The sequence below is a fragment of the Dipodomys spectabilis genome, unplaced genomic scaffold (genome assembly GCF_019054845.1).
Source record: "Dipodomys spectabilis isolate Male_0828 unplaced genomic scaffold, ASM1905484v1 ptg000060l, whole genome shotgun sequence".
In the NCBI taxonomy this organism is placed as follows: Eukaryota; Metazoa; Chordata; class Mammalia; order Rodentia; family Heteromyidae; genus Dipodomys; species Dipodomys spectabilis.
Window position 1 is genome coordinate 5,076,678 of NW_024870737.1, and position 13,200 is coordinate 5,089,877.

Here is a 13,200-nt window from a genome sequence, read left to right on the forward strand (position 1 = left end):
GTTGGTTTGAATCAGTGAAGATAAAAGTGACAGAGTGACTTGACTTCCCAATTGAAATCTCCTGTCTAATGTTGTAAAGCTTTCAAATGATGTGGAAGTCTGTTGACAACTTTGTCAATGACATAGTATAGTGTAGGAAGTAAAGTGTAATGGCAGCAGAAATCCTCCCATCTATGACAACAAAAGCACTATAGACATTCCATAGCTTTCGGCCTGCTCTTACTTCATGTGTGTAAAGGAAGATGCCAGATTTGAATGGGTGTCTTGAGTGCTTCCCTGAAGACATAGATAGATCACAGCATTGACAAGGACTTCCTAGGACTGAAGATGTTCTGGGCATTCAACTCCGTCCCTGAATAAATCAAGTCAGAACTGGCAGTTCCAGACAGGTGTGCACTGCTCCCAGCATCAGGCTTGGACTTGGCAGATTTGCAGTTGGTGCAGTCTCCTGACTCCTAAATGCTATACGTGTGAAAGAAGAGACAAATGGTTCCAGGAGGCATATTGTCAGTTGTGAGACATTGCTCCCTTCAATAAAACAGAAGAAGATGCTTAAAAATGGATCTGAGGATGGCATTAATAAAGAGGAGACAACGTGATAAGCAAACATTGTCTCCAAGGACCAGGGCATGTGCATGCTTTCCCGGTATATTTAAAATGTTTGGAAAGTAATTTGTATTTGCAGTTTGTCTGATATGAAAAAGAAGGAAAGCCTTATAAAAGATGGGCCTGCACAGAATATGTAAGGGAAATAAGACACTTTAAAATAAGGTAGCTGTTTGAAAAATATTGCACATACCCAGCAAAAATATGCTGTTTCCAGTCAGGAAAGCTTGGTGCAGTTTTCTGAAATAGAAGTTTAAATCCTGCAATTATCTTCACAAAATTTTGTACAATCCTTACAGTGCAAACAGATCTTCCATACTTATATATTGTCAATCTTTGCACAGAAACGCTGTGAGTAATACATGGTCTAGATTGTCATCCCACTTTTAGAGATGAGGGATATGGTGTTCTATGAGGAAAATGAGGTGTTTAAATGCAGATATTCTGAATCCGATCCCAGTGCTCTGGTTATGACAGTTCTCAGGAAACCATGTTCTGTGTGACCATGCTGCACACTGCTGTTCTCTAAGTCAGGAGAAGCTGTGTCTAGAAAGAGACTTGATGCCCATGTCTTCTTCCCATCAGTTCCTTGGTACGGTTTAGTTGTATTCCTTGTATAATTTAACAATGTCTTCCACATGAAAACCTCTTCTTCGAATGAAAGAAGTAAAAGGGATGTCATCAGAAAAAGGAATGAAAACTGATCACAAGGTCAATGGTTTTTAAAAACAACTTGCACATGTTTTATGTCTTCCAGGACATCTAGGAGAAAGTCTAAAGCTTGGAACCTGGCATGTGAGTGCTTCTATATTTGCTCCTTTACTACCCAGAGGAAACATTTTGTTCAGCCAGGAAAAACCTTTTCCCCACATCTGAAACCCCTGCGATCTTTGTATGTGCCAGTCTTGGGGCTTGAAGTCAGAGCCTGGGCATTGTCATTGCACTTTTTTGCCAAGGCTGAATACATTACCACTTAAGCCAAGCTCCACTTCTGGATTTTTGGTGGTTAATTGGAGGGAAGAAAGTCACAGAATTTCCTGGCTCTGAACTGAAATCTTAAAATCTCAGTTTCTTGAATAGCAAGGATTACAGATATGAGCCACTGTTGCCCAGCTAAAAGTACTTTTCTCCATAACACCATATTTGCTGCCATAGCATCATGTCCATTTTGGAGAGCCTCCATTTCCTTCTCTATGATCAAATAATACCCATATGTGTTGAGGCATTCCTGATGGTACTTCCCCTCCATTCAGTTTATACTTCAGGTTTCTTCCATAGATTGTAGACCACTTGGTATCTATTTTTCATGCTTTCGATTTGGTGATTGAGAAATTGTTGACTGGAGCAGTCACAACTTATTTGATTACAAGTAGCAGCCAGAGGTAAAGAAGAAAAAGGAGAAAGAGAAGGAGACAGAGCAGGAAGAGAAAATAAATTTACTGGAAAGCTATTAAAGAATTTATTGTATCAGAAATGGTGGGAAGATCAAGGGCAGCTGAGTCTTAGGAATATTTTGAATCAGAAACACAAAAATGCTGCCAGTGCTCTGGTACTTCTTTCTCTCAGCTGCTTCTGGGAACCATTGTAACAAACGGTCCTGTCCTATATATCTCAGAGGGTCTCCACCAGAGCTAGCCTTATGCTTTGTAATTCATTTCAATTCAAATCTTTCTAGGGGAGTACATTGATTTATTTTTCACTCAGACACTTTGCTCCTGAGAAATATGATGTGACCTAGGGAAAAGTCACATAACCTGGACCTTAACATTGGGGACTTCTGAACATATATTATAAACAGAGGAGAGGGGAAAAAAAAAAACACTGAAATCTGGGCAGTCTTCCTCATTGTTGTCTAGCAAAATGCCCTATGCTCTTCTTCATTTTGCATGCATCTTTTCTCTTCTTCCAAATTATTTTGGCGGCTTTTTGAAGGCTGAGTCTAATATCATGTTATATTTCTAGTTATTTTCTCTAGAAGTATAGTATCTAGCATAATTCTATGAAATTTCATTTACTTATATACTTATCAATTGCCTTTTTAGTGGCAACCTTATAGGTGAATGTTATCTGCTTCAATTCTTGCTACAAATTATGTGTATATCCCTAAAGCTACTATGCCATTTATTTCTCTCTGTTTTCCTCCATTTGGATTACTTTCCTCTTTCTTCTCAGCTGGTGGAATTCTTCTGTTCAGCCTTCAAAACTCAGTGCCGATATAACCAGTTCTGGAAAACCTTTCCTGATTTTACTCCCTGGTCTCCTCGCCCCAAAGCTAGGAGAATGCCCATGTTTTGTGTTCCAATGACAACTTATTGTTTTTGCCCATGTGAGTTGCAATCAATTATTGTTTGTCTCAAAGATTGGTTTATTAACTGCCAGTATCTCCTGGTCACCCGGTAGAAATAAAAGTTCTTAGGCTCCACTTTCATTGAATCAAAGACTGTGGGGATTAAGCCAGAAATATGTGTTTTGATGAGCCATCCAAATAATTATGATACATGTTCAAGTTTGAGATCCACTGATATAGATACTTCTAGACATATTCAAAGGTTTTTACATGGTAAGTGCTTGGTAAGCTTTTGATAGATGGCCTAAAAATGAATATTTTTACTGCCTTTTAAGCATTTGGGATTTGTTATTTATTTCTTGCTTGCATTTCAGGAATTATCACCAGAGGGAGATGCTTGATTTACACTCATCCATTAGAACATTCAGTTATTAACTCATTAATTAGAATCCTTTAAAAAACTAGAGGTTCCAGAGTTCATTCATGGTGTTTGTCACAAAAATAATTCACAGTTCTCCCAAACACTAGGAGTTTTAGGGAGTATTCTCCATGCTTATAGGCTACAGTGTTTGACAATATGGCACCTACCATTCACATCTTTTCAAATGGCTCAAGGGGAAGTCCAGAGAAAGCCATGTTGTGGCTGCTGATATCCTTTGAGATTTGTATGACATTGATGGAAAAGAAAAAAAATACCACACTAAATCCTGAATGTCTTCAAGCCATCCTTGCTGATAAGTTGTAAACAAATTAAAGATTGAAAACTTTCCTTTGGTATATTCTTTCAAGAACATTATTGCTGTCTGCAAGCTACTTGGTTCTTTTCAGAGCTAGCAATTCTCTTTGCACTGGACTGAGCAGGGCCATCCTGCACCTTGGCAAAGATAAGTGGGAGTGTGTGTGAGAGACTGAGCTGCCTCAATAGTCCAATGTTATGCTTTCAGCAAGCTTTTGAGAACAAAGCCTCTGTTTTTATTGCTCTCCCTGCCAGTGATCACGACTGGCTTCTTTCAGTGAGATGTCCCATGCTTTTCTACTGAGTGCCAAAGCAGGGCATCCCTTAAGCACTCTAAGCAATTCACAGAGCCCTGAAATGAGGCCATTCTTAAAGCTACCCTCTCCCTCATTCTGCACCTCCCCCCTCCCATTTTCTGATAATCCTCCCTGAATCTCAAAGAAGACAGTGAATATACACATTCAAAGAACAAAAGGTCTCTTACACTAATGTTAAGGATTTAAAAAAATACGTATGTCATTAGTTTCTGGAAATCTGCTCTGTATTAGTTACCTGCAAAACTTACACGACAAAGATGTCACTTACGGGTCTGAGCTGCTTAACATTAGAGGAGAATGTTAAACTTATGCAAGATAAAATCATGAATGATGTAGGGAACTTTCATACATGAGACATAGGATTGAACTAGACAGTGACTTGCAAATGTCAATGTCGGCTGTATCACAACACCCAGAGAAAATTACTAAGTATACAGATTCTCTTGGAATGTTTAATGTAGTTCATAGTCCATGGAAATGTTAATCTAAATAATTACATCAGGTAATATTATGTGCATCTATTGTTGGGAGTTACAAGGTGAGATGATTTTTAACTTTCTCTTCAGTGCAGTTTGTGTATGATTTTCTATATTCTACACATATTACTATCTACTTCACATCTTTTACTTCTCCATTTCTTCTTCCTCTTCTTCTTTTTCTAATCCAATCTGCCTGTTTCTCTGTGTATCTCTGTCTTTCCAGTTCTCTATCTTACTGTCTCTGTCACTTTTTGTCTCACTCTCTTTCTCTCTTTGTTTCTCTTTTCCTTATTCAACTAAAGGAATGTTCTCAACTCCTCTTTTATCCAAATAAGAGGAATAATTAATAATAGTTAATGTATTATATTGGGATAAGAGATTGAATAAAATATTAGCCTCCTTCAACCTTTAGTTTCCTAATTCACAAAACAAATGTCTGAATATTTAGTGGTAAAAAATGGAAAAGGGAAAAGACTTTACCTCTGATTTTGGGAGCATTTGACGACTTCATTGGTACAAATGGCTCTACCTACTATGGCCAATCTTAAGCTATGGAAGTGATATCACTGAACATGAAACTTAGAAAGATACAAATTACACTTTCACGCTAGAACATATTAGCTCTGTTCACCGTGGATGAAAATCATTCCCATTTTAAATATCTACATTTCATTTTATGTAACTATGAATCAATCATGGTAATTCCTACTTTTTAAAGAAAAATAGTGTTATTGGAGTTGTTAAGAATTTGGGGGTTTTGATAGAGGGAAGACTGGCTTAAATCTTAAGTCCACTGGAATTTAGAGCTCTATAACCTTGGGCAAAATAGTTAAAGTATTTCTCCTAGTTTCCTTATTTAGAAAACAAATAAACAAGGCCATCAGTGGCTCATATGTGCAATCCTAGCTACTCATGAGTATGAGATCTGAGGATCACAATTCAAAGCTAGCCTAGGCATGAAAGGTTTTGAGACTCTTATCTTCAATTAATAATCAAAGAAGCCAGAAGTGGAGATGTAGCTCAAGTAGTAGAACAACAGCCTTGAGCAAAAAAGCATAGGGAGAGTTTACAAGCCTTGAGTTGAAGACAGAGGAACAGTGCAAAAATAAAAAATAAACAAAATAAATAAAAACTCCCCTTTAATGACAAATGAAATGATGTACATATTATGCCTAGCATCGATCTTGTAAATATAAAATATGAACAAATGTAATTAGAGAAGATAAAGCAATATCTGTCATAACATTAGAAACACCAGCACTAGGCAGGAAAAAAGTCTAAAGGTAGAATATGAAAGAGTTCTCACAATGAAAGTTAAGGTAATTGATAATAGCTGCCATTTTACTGAGTGCTTGCCATGTTCCTGGCCATGTGTTAAGAGCATTAAATGGATTATTTTAGTTTAGAGACATAGAAAGCTTGTAAATGCTATGAATTCAACTTGCTTTAAAAGCTAATTAAATATTTTATAAGTTATTTTCAGTTTAGACCTACACAAAATAAGTATCAGGAAGGTGAATCTAGAAACAAAGATAGGGAATATAAAACTAACCTATTACAGTTCCAAATTTTATACCTTGAATTCAGACCAATTCAGTTTTAAAGATATTCCACAGTATATTCAAGATACTGAAGACAGAACAGGGGGAGGAGATGCAAATTTAAACAATAAGGGATACATTCAAGCCTAAATCACAAAAAGTGTTATTAGAACCATGTATTATATTCATTGTACTGAATAGATCTGAAGCTGTGTGCCTGCACACACACACACACACACACACACACACACACACACACACACACTCAAAATGGACTACAGATTTAAATATAAAATAAGAAACTATGAAACCATGGAACAAAGTATGAGAATTGCTTCAAACACTTGAGATGTGAAGGAATTTAAAAATGTATCAAAAGTACAGTAATAGAAATAAAAATTAGAAGGCTATTATTAAACCAACTATTTTTATGAGGCAAAATAAGCAGTCAACAAAATGAAAAGGAACCTGTTAAATGAATAATTTTGAAAACTATCTGTTGAAAGAATATCTCTATGCTGTCTGTCTATATCAGATCTAATATTATTCATCATTAAAAATAACAAAATATGGAAGTCCAGCCAGTAAAACATGTTCAACAATAAGGCTGAATCTTGTGAGATAACTGAGCATTTTTACTACCATTTTGTTCTACTCACCTTCTTGTTCTTTTTTTCTCTGCAAACACATTGTGTCCTCTGAATTATTTCATAATATTTAAAGCAATTCTTGCCTAAGGGCTTTTGTACATGTTGTTCAATATTCTCTGTCAGAACATATTTATCTTGATAGATCATAATTCATTATTTAGTCAACAACTTTAATGCCATTAACTTTGGGAAATATCTTATCTCATTGAGACTTCAATAAGAAAATGCTACAGATGGGTAGCTCATACACAACAGACTCATTTTTGCACAATTCTAGAAGCTGCTAAATCTAAAATCAAATGCTTCCAGATTTGGTGTCCATAAAGGCTAGTCGTCATATAGATGATGACTATCTTACAGATGGCTTAGCTTTCGAAAGGCCCCATACCCCAATATTATAATCTTGCGAGTTAGACACAAACATGAATGGAGTTCCATAAATATCCAAGCCATTATAGGAGGCATACCTTGACAGTCCAGTTTAAAGCCATTCCCTTTGGAATTTTTCTGTTAAATCATATCACTCTCTAGTAATATGTGTATAACATGTAATATGTAATGGTTATATGTAATAACAAATTACAGTTTGTAATTATATATGCATTTTAAATTTACTTTTTAATGAAATTCAATATACATGTGTGGTATTTAATGTGTTCTTATGTCTATACATTGAAGAATAATGAAATTTGGCTAATTTCTATGGGATACATGGGAGGGGGACACTTACGGAAAGGATCAAAAGGATGACACTTATCAAGATGCATTGTACGTACGAATTGACAGGTTAGACTGAAACCCTTTGTAAAATTTCAAGAAAATTATAATATGATTAAAAAATTTAAATGATGCAAACAAGCAGAAACATACACCATGTTCCAGGATTTGAAAAATAATATTAGAAATTTAGTAATGTTAGTCAGAAGTTAAGTAATAAGTAGCTCAGGCTATAGGAAGCACAGAGGTTGGTTGCCCCAATTTTTATGACAATGTTACCTGTGAATTATTATGGTGAATAAGAAGTCTGAGACCCAAGCTTGGGGTTGCTTACTCTCGGGAGCTACCTCACTGCTTCACATGGCTTGCTGATGGGCAGTGCTGAGATCTTTGACCTCGGTTCTGTGTTCCTTTGATTTCCACTGTTTGCTCTTCCCTCAGGGTTATTTACTGCAAAGTGGAGTCTGAAAGCACAGAGCAGAACAGGTAGACTGCTTTGTTCTTCTGGTCCCCCATGCTAGTACAGATTTCAATTCATGGTTTGTTTCTTTCACTTTCTGATACACTCAGAGTTCAGCCCATAGCTTAAATATTTGCTGCCCCTTAGTGCACAGGATCTGGAAAAAAATGGAAACCTGCCTCAGTCGAGAGACCACAAAGTTCACTGGGGCCAAAAGTAGCTCTAGCTACTAAAGTTTCGAAAATCTTCAGAATGACAACATACACTTTTATGGCCCAAGACTCACTCCATGTTCATTAACCACATAGTGGGAACAGAGACAATCTATGATAGATTCCAGACATGATTCAGGGCTCTCCATACAGACCTAGATTTCAACATTAAAGGAAGCTTAAAACTTTTTCAATTATTTATATTCTTCTTTCTTCTCATTTTCTTTGTTGCATTTACTTATTACTCTTCATTTTAGGATTTAATTTTGTAAATAATAATTTACTTTAAAAATAATTTAGGGCTTGGGCCGATGGCTCATATCTCTAATCCCAGCTACCCAGGAGGCTGAGACCTGAGGATCATGGTTCAAAGCCAACCTAGGTAGGAAAGTCCAGGAGACTCTTATCCTCAATAAACTGCCCCCCAAAAGCTGGAAGTGGAGCTGGATTAAGTGATAGATCATTAAGCTTCAGCAAAAGAAGTAGATAGACAGCTCCCAACCCTGACATCAAGCCCCAGGACTGGCACACAGGCACACAGACACACAGACACACAGACACACACACACACACACACAAATAATTTAGGTTTAAATTATTTGACAGTTTTTCTTATTTTTATCTTTTTCTTTACACACATTTAGGGAATCAAATTACTGTTTTTTCCTGCCTACTTCATCCTCATATTCTATTAACATTAGTGGTTTTCCATTTTAATCTTCTTTCTTTTGTCTTTTTTTACCTTTTCTTTTCCTATCCTTTATTTAATTTTTATTATTTCTATGTTTATCTACATTAATTTTAATTTCATAGTTTATCGTGCATTTTCTTACCCTTTTTCCTATGGAAGTTGGTAAGACAGTGTATGACTTTAGCTGGATTTTATTTTATTGTACATCTGGCTTCTTTTAGTGCATTTGAAGTTATGGTAGTCTGCTTTCTCCACTTTTGGTTATACTGGGAATTGAGCCTTCAATATAAGTCTGCTCATCAAGTGGATCTCCGTACAAAAGATTTCCTAATAAAAATTATTTCAAATTGGAACATAGACACACAGGAAATATGAAGATGTCAAGAGTCATAACTTTCCAATAATTTAAAACCAAAGATATTTTTCCCTGTCATAGAGCTTGAACTGAGGGCTTTTGTTTTCAAGGCTAGAGCTCTACCATTTTGAGCCATAGTTCCACTTCTTGTTTGGGGGTGGTAGATTAGAGATAAGAGTCTCACTAGCTTATTCTGCTTGGGGTGGCTTGGAACAGTGATACTCAGATCTCAACCTCTGGAGTAGCTAGGATTATAGGAGAGTGACACCACTGCCAGGGACAATCAGTAATCTCATAGAGGATTCACATGTAGAAAAGAAGTAAATATAAATCTTAGATTAGAAATTCAGAAAAATTGGAAAAATCAATTTAGCAAAAAACAAGATATTTCAAAACAAAGGAAATTTGGGAAAATAAAAATAAATCAAATAGCAAAGACAATGTGAAGCATCCACAATACATTAGAGTAAATAGAAGAAAGAATATAAGGGATAAGATTAAAAATTTATTTAATGTGGCACGTGTGGCTCATGCCTGTTATCCTAGTTATTCAGAAGGATGAGATCTCCAACAAAATACTAAGAAAAACCTGGAAGTAGTGTTGTGCCTTAAGTGGTCGAGGGCTAGCTTTGAGTACAAGGAGCTCAGGGTAGAGCCAAACCCAGACTTCAAGCCCCAGGACTGACAAAAGAAGAAGAAGAAAAGAAATAAAAAGAATTTATTTAATTCAGATAGCAATAAAGAATAATGAAGCCGGGCACTGGTGGCTCACGCCTGTAATCCTAGCTACTCAGGAGGATGAGATCTGAGGATCGCGGTTCAAAGCTAGCCCGGGCAGTTAAGTCCGTGAGACTCTTACCTCCAATAAACTACTGGAAAACAGGAAGTGACACTGTGGCTCAATTAGTAGAGTGTTCGCCTTGAGCTGAAAAGCTGAAGGACAGCATCCAAGCCCAGAATTCGAGCCTCATGATCGACAAAACAAACAAACAAACAAAAACGAATAATGATCTGTAGTCCACTGGGACAAAGTTGAAATCTAGTAATTTCAGGTAGAATAAGGACCTGATGTGAAAATTTAAGGCATAAAAACATGTGCAATGAAATTATAGAACACAATTTCTCAATTCTGGGGAGGGAGTAGGCATTCTAGTGCAGAATTCATTTCCAATAACAATAGATACAATCAGAAAAGAATTTCATGTCACATTATGGTTAGAATGCTAAGAACATAGGAAAAATGAAAGCATATTGAAAATACTGGGAGGAACAAATATATATATATATATATATGTGTGTATATATATATATATATATATTTACTTAAAAAGTAAAACAAGTATCAGAATTACATCAGACATCTCAGCAGAATCTCTAAACAAGGAAATCATGAAATTATATATTTCAATCCTAAAAGTAAATAATATTCAATCAAAAATAAATCCTTTAAATTCATTAAATACTTGTTATTATAAAGGTGATATATGGAGAAGTTACTTCTTCATAAGATAGGTAATGAGTACATTTCTGTTTGAACAATGTCACAAGTTCTTTTGCTCTCTTACAGTTTTTCTCTCCTGTCTCCAACAACAGGTTGTATAGTTTATTTTGCATATAATAAGTTCATTTTTTACAGTACATGGAGAAATAGAACCTTCTGTAATGAGTAAAATTGAACAAATCATGAATAGTGTCATCAGTGCAGAAGATAATTAAAGCAATATTATAAATAGATGACCAACACTCATGAACACAAGAACTAAAGAAAGAATAAATTTTATGAAAGGAATAGCTAAAGATTTGAATCATGTTCAACCCATTAAATAAGCAAACAGATTAAACAGAAAGCAACTAAAAACAAAATATACAACAGTGTTGGAATAGCTATGAAAAAAGCAAAATTAGAGGAACTGGAAAATATTTCTTAAAAATTGGTCTTTATTCTCCAGTGAAAATATGCAGATTGATTGGATACCATGGTGAAGTCCTTTTGTAGAAGGAATGTGCATACAACAAACAACTAATGAATGACAGGAAGCTAAAACAGGCTGCTATAGTGCCATTACCAGAGTGATAGTGGTAGACTAACATAGAAGGTGACAGAGGCAGGCACTAGGGGCTCATGCCTATACTCCTTGTTACTCAAGGATTGTGGTTTGAAGCCAGCTTGGGCAGGGAGGTCTGAAACTCAATCTCCACTTAACACCCAAAAAAAGCAAGAAGTGGAGCTTTAGCTCAAGTCATGGAGAACTAGTCCGGAGCAAAAAAATCTCAGGAACTGTGTCAAAGCACTGAGTTCAAACCACAATACCAGCATACAAAAAGGGAGGAAGGATGAGGATGAATATGATTGTTATATGCATGTATGAAAATAAGACAAATTTGCTTAAATTGTTTTAACAAGGAGGATTTGGGGATGAAGCAGAGTAGTCGAGGGGATGAAGCAGGTTGTGACGCATTTTATGCCTGTATGGAAATTTGACAATGAAACCAAACCTTTTACAATTAATGCATGGTAATAAAAAATCTTGCAAAAGGGAAAAAAACCTAAAATCCAAATGTTAATTTTCTAGTAGAGATATACCTCAAGGTGAAACACACACAATTGAAAAGGAAGAGATTGAAAACAATATACCAGGCAAACAGTACCCCAAAGCAAGTAAAGAGTAGATATACTAGTATATGACAAATTAGACAGCAAGCCAAAATGAGAAGAAGGAACAAAGGGCATTGTATATAAAAATTAATAAAATGACAACTCATCAAGAAGATATACTGATTTTCAATAATATATCAAAACATTGGCACATCCTATTTCACAATACAAACACTATGCTAATTAGAATAATAATGAATGGCTTCAATGCTCCACTCTCAACCATTGGTATTTCATTCAAACATATAAAATCAAAGAATCTGCAGAGCTAATCCATTCCTTAGATAAATGGACTTAACAGATATCTACGGAATATTACAACCACCTGAATATATTTCTCAATAATCCATGAATTTTTTTCAATTAGATCACATTTTAGGTATAAAGAAAATCTTGAAAATACAAAAAATTCTCATACCTTATTGGATAATAATGGAATAAAACAAGAAATTAAGAGAATAAATTGTAGAAAGGCATGGATATTGAGCTACACTTTAAATGACCACGTGGTCACTAAAAAAATAAGGGATGAAACCACTTGTATCAAATGAAAGTATCACTAGTTATCAGAATCTTTGGGATATAGACAAGAGAGTTCTAAGAGAAAAGTAGCTATGAGTACCTACATGAAAAGATCAGAGATATTTAAAATAAATAACCTAATGATTCACCTAAACATTTCAGAAGACAAATACAAAATAAACAAAAAAGCAGATAGAATGAAATAATACATATCAGGGTAAAAATTAATGAAACGGAGACTAATAGAATGTGACATATCAACAATACAAAAGGTGGATTGTTTTTGTAAAAAAAAGATTGACAACTCAAACTAACTAATGAAAAGCCAGGTGCCAGTGGTTCATGCCTGTAACCCTAGCTACTCAGAAGGCTGAGTTCTGAGGATCACAGTTCAAAGCCAGCCCAGGAAGGAAAGTCCATGAGACTCGTATCTCCAATTAGCCACTAAAACCTGAAGTGGTGCTGAGATTGAAGTGGTATAGCGCTTGCCTTGAACTGAGGAGTTCAGAGACAGCGCCCAGACCCTAAATTCAAGCCACACAACCAACAGAAACACAAACAAACAAACAAACAAAACAAAACAAGAAAAACTAACCAATGAAAGAGAGAAGACACAAGCTAATAAAACTGGATATAAAAAGTAGATACTACAACAAATACCAATGAAATCCAGAGGATCATTAGGGCATATTTTGGAAACATATTTAAATAAAATGGGAAGTTTAGAGAAAATGAATAATCTACTTAAATAGGAACAACTGAATTTGAACTAGAAGCCTAAACATAAATCAACCATATTTATAATTAGTATTGAAAACTAAGCAGTGGTAGCTTCTCCTACCAATGAAAAGCCCATGTCTAGATTAAGTTCTGAATTCTACTAGATATTTAAAGAAGAAATAAACCAATAAGTAAATGGAAAAATTATTTGGAAACCTCTAAAAAACCCTTAACCGTCATTACTATGGAAG